This window comes from Elaeis guineensis, chromosome 5, assembly GCF_000442705.2.
Source record: "Elaeis guineensis isolate ETL-2024a chromosome 5, EG11, whole genome shotgun sequence".
Taxonomy (NCBI): Eukaryota; Viridiplantae; Streptophyta; class Magnoliopsida; order Arecales; family Arecaceae; genus Elaeis; species Elaeis guineensis.
This window is the reverse complement of record NC_025997.2, coordinates 82,611,741-82,616,727: the sequence shown is the minus strand read 5'-3', so window position 1 is coordinate 82,616,727 and position 4,987 is coordinate 82,611,741.

The window sequence follows — 4,987 nt, the reverse complement described above, 5'->3', positions numbered from 1 at the left end:
ATCTAACAATTGGCTTTGAGATATATTTTTCAACAACTAACTCGTCGAGCTTTACCCTAAATACTGCAAGCTGGGATCTAAGCTCAACATTATCATACTATAATTATAAAATATAAATTCATCAATAACAATAGTTCAAATAAATTCATCAATAACAACAGTTCATATGCATTAAAAATTCACTGAAGGATTTGGCTAATGCTAGTTAAAACATTAAATCATAATCACAATAAAATACAAGGACTAAATAAGCAAAAATATTAAATTATAACAAGCAAAAGCAACATGCATGAAACAATAGGGACTAAACATAACCTAATGAAGCAAATCGAGTTCAGATTTTAGGTTGAAACCTAAAATCCAAAGAAGTAGATATTGTGGAAAGAAAGCTGTGGCATGAATATAAGAGTTCGCGACAACCACAGATATACTAGTATGTTTGCTTCTTCTATATAACTCACCCTCCTCTCTCCATCTTGCTGATCTCTCTCATGATGAAATTATACAATGCTATGTACATATTACTATTGAGAACTCTAGTTAATTTTTCAATACTAACTTGTATAAATTTGAGTAACAGCTAGCAAAGATAAGCAACTAAATTGGAAGATGTGACTCAGCTGAAGCCTACCCAAGTAACGTGGAGAGGTGCTGGTTCTAGTTGGGGTAGCAGTGGCAGGGGAAGAGGTTTTGTTGCTGAGGTGCCTGTTATTAATCCAGGCCATAAAACCAATAACTTGAATCAAGCTAGATGCTTTAGGAGGGGCCATGGGACTTTGCAGGTGGAGCCTTCTACTACTAGAGCGAGCCCATTGGTGAATGCCAATAATGCAAGCATTCAGTGAGGCAGTGATATGGAGTATTTTCAGGGTAGTTCTACTGCTGCTTATTGGGGGTATCAGTCGAGAAATGGCATGTCCAATTGATCACGGGTTGATACCAGTGTCAACTGGTCCTCCATCCTTGGCCCCAACAGCCGTCCCCTCTCCCTCGGGCTCTAGCGGTCTGCACTCAGCCTCTACGCGACTAGCCCCTTGGCCTCCGGTGCTCTGCCCTTATCAATGTTAGATGTGTGCCTTAGAAGTCAATTGTTGGCTGATATATTTATATTTCCAAGATCTTTTCTTATACTTATAAAACTTTATTATTCATAAAAAGATATTTTCATTTTCAATCATATTTATGTGTCTATGATTTATCCTAAAAATTAATAAAGATGATATTCTATATTCTCAAAGTATTGAGAATTTGAGACATATATTATTAGTGGTTAATTTCTAAATAATTCTGATTGTAGGATCCTCACGGAGGATAGTGATCAATCTATTTAAGATCGATGCATGGATCACCTTCCTTATGGGCAGACGAGTCTTAAGTCTATGGTGTGGTGACACTAGGATGAGAGTGCAGGTGGTTGTTAGAGAATAACTTACACTAAGCATGACCAACATGAGAAATCACTTGGATATCTACTTACTTATCAGTGATCTTCTCGATACTACAGTGGTTTGAGTGGTCCTTTACCTATAGTGTCATTGGCTATTTACAGCGAGACTACTGAGTTTAACTGTACATTCTCTTGGTCCCTAGCCATTCGGATCCTTACTGTGTATGTTGGCTATAGTATGTTCAGGTTTGCTGTTAGAGTAGGATGCATTTAGATGGAATCATCGATCATGGTAGAAAAGAAGTGAAAGAAGAATGTCCTATAAGCCAATCGCAAGTATGTTGCGATGGGACTTTTCTTTATAATTTTTCAACTCATATAATGATATTTATTATTTGATAATAAAATGAGATATTGATTCATCATTTTAGCTACATCTTATTATGTTTAAGATTATGATGAATCTCAAAGATTAGGACAATGATTTTAGGAGATATGAATGGATTATGCTAGTGAGACCTAAAACTCTAAAACTCTAATCTTAAATATTTTTGATCGTAGGAGCATTGAGTCGGAGATTAATATTCTGGATAGACTGGTACATTCTATGTATGCTCGATGAAGAGGATGGCAGATCTCACTAGCCACTTGTGTGGGCACTAATACAAAGATGTGGATACTCATTTAGAGATGAGTCCACTGAATTGACTCGATGAAAGGAAACATCTTATGGAATCCTTACTTGTATGTCAAAGATGGTTCTCTAAGTGGGAGTGGTATAAGTGATCCTTAGACCTGAGATCACCATGAAATCTTGTGCACATGAACTCATATTTTGGTTTATACCTAGGTATGGCATTAAGATATGTATAGGGTATTCTAGATATGGTGAAGTGTGTATGAAGGTTGTGAGTAGATCAATATAGAATCGATCACTCATAGTAAGAAGAGATTGCATCCTATGTATTCTCATTTTTAGATGACTCAAAAAAAAATTTTTGGTCAAAAGCAGGAAGGAGATTAAAAAAAATTTCTAATACTTCTTTATCAGAGTCATCATTAGTTGATTTAGAATCGATATGAATATATATTTGAGTTTGACATAATTCCATACTCATGAACATATTCAGGATGCAGGGATGATCGAAGGATTGAATTACATGGTAACTTTCATTGAAGGATATATTTAGTATTTTCATCAAATTTCACATCTTCTAGATCGTCATGATACGTTGCTAGATGTCAATTTTGACTTGTAAGTTAGATTGAATTAAAGAATTTAATTTGATCATAAATTAAACAGAATTCTAATTGTTAAACTCGAGTTAGCTCGATTCGACCTAAATCGGTTAGATTGAAATCTAATCAAATTCAATCAACTTGCATCCGAATCTACTGCTAGCTAGATATGGAACCCAATGGATTACACACATATAAAAATTGGCCAAAGATCTTTTTGATAAGGTTGATTAGAATTTTAGATTCAATCAGGGTTTTCGATAAGCATGCTAGCACATATGAAAACCTTAGCTCTTTGGGAGTTCAATTTGGTCTCATCCCTTACTAATTAGCTAGTCCAATTTGGTGAACAATTGGGTCAGGTCATGCTACCTGGAAGCAACCCAAAGTGAGGTGCCACATCTCAAATTAACGCCAAAAATGAAGAGTCCAAATTATGGAGGACTCTTGGTGCAAAACAGATTTTGCATACGCATGTTGGCATGAGCAGAAGGAGGAGTCTTTCTGGCATGGGATTAAGATACGTGTGGTAGCCCTAATCACCCTCCTTTCTCTGCACATCTTAAAGTATGGGATGGATTTTTCTGGATTAATATGGGGTGGAGAAAAATTGGAAACGAGAAGGGTCTATCGTGCGTGCGTTGAAGCATCGCATTTTCTCATATTTTGGAGAGTTCTTCTCCTAGACAAACTCATTCAAATTGGAATGATTTTTTTTAATAATGTTCTACATTTGATCAGCTATTTTTGGTGAATTACCTAGAATTTTTTCAAATTTATCAGGGGGTCAAATGGATGCCAAAACTTCTCTCACGTGCGTGCATGCAGTGATCAGAACTTGCATGAAGAGGTGCAAGGATAACATCCTTTCATGAGATTTTTATCATCTTATCAAGTTTTCTAGAATCAAAAACAAGTTCCCTATCCACATGGATTTTTTTGGATTTTTTTAATTTGAGAAGAGACACGAAAATATCCCTTCTCTGGTCGCGCACACAGGTGAAGGTGTTGATCAACATATCATTGATAAGAGTCCTTCTGCTTGAAGGAACTCTTATCTCTGATAATCGGATTAGATAAGAATTTTTTATGGGGCTTGTCCCTCCCTTTTGGCATCCCTCTAGTGGCTATAAAAAGGCATGGGCATTGGGTGTTTGAGGTATTCAGATTGACTTTCCAATTTCTCTCTGTTGCTCTCCCTTCTTTCTTACAACCTATCTTAGTTTTAGGACAAGGCTTTGAGATTTAAGACAAAGCCTTATCTGATCCAAACAAAGGTTGTGAGGATCCTAAAGAAGGAGAATCAGAAGTTCAGAGGAAGTTCTAAGAGGATCGAGTCAGATTTTTAGAAAAACCTGACTGATACAGGGCTAGTCGAGTTTTAGGGGCTAGAACTCTTGAAGCAAGGTGAAGAAAGAGCACTATCTTTAGTCTAATTTTTATGTGGATCACTGTTGAAAGGCGGACACTTAGACACCTTGTAAAAATTAGATTAGTGCTATAGATATTCTTCTTATCCAAATTTAATTTAATTATGCTTTGATTATTATAGTCAAGGGTTTCTGGGTATTAGGGTTGCCAAAGCATCGGTATTTTGAATAAAAATTTTAAACATCTAACCCTTCTGCTATGCCTCCGAAATCCAACAGTGGTATCAGAGTCTATCTTGATTTATACAATCAAAAGTTAAATTATTATCTTGATTGTGATCAAGCATAAATTTTTGGTTAGGCTCAAGATGGATCAAGGGTTGAACCCAATTGAACATCCAAACCCTAACATGACTTAGAGATAGATTTTAGATACATAATATTAAATACATGATGTATGTATAGAATCTTTTTTAGTAGCTTAGTAATCAAATTAGAGTTCATCACTAGGCCGTCCGGTCATAAGAGCAAGTAGAGTTTAAAGACCCTCTCTTCCTATTCCATTGGGTACTCTTATGGCGTGTAGGAGTGCCACTGTGATGTCCCAAGAAGAAGAACCATAAAAAAAGTATTTTATATTCATGCATATGATATGCTATGATATAATCATATTGTATGATTATGATTTTATATCTTAGAGATATGATTAGATGCCATGATTAGTTGTTATGTTTATTAAGATACAACTATAATAGTGCATCATTGTAATTGATTGAATTAGGATGTGCATGAGACCATTAAAGCCCTCATAAAAATTATATTAAGTCATAGTGTTATGAACCAACAGCTGACTTATTTTTTGAATCGATTAATCATTTGATATCTAAGGAGTATTTCAAGTGTGGTGGTTATTTAATTAGTTCCGTTTGCTAGCCTGACCAATATTTATTGATGTCTAAGAAAAGCAACGAGGGACCCCCACCAATCTTAA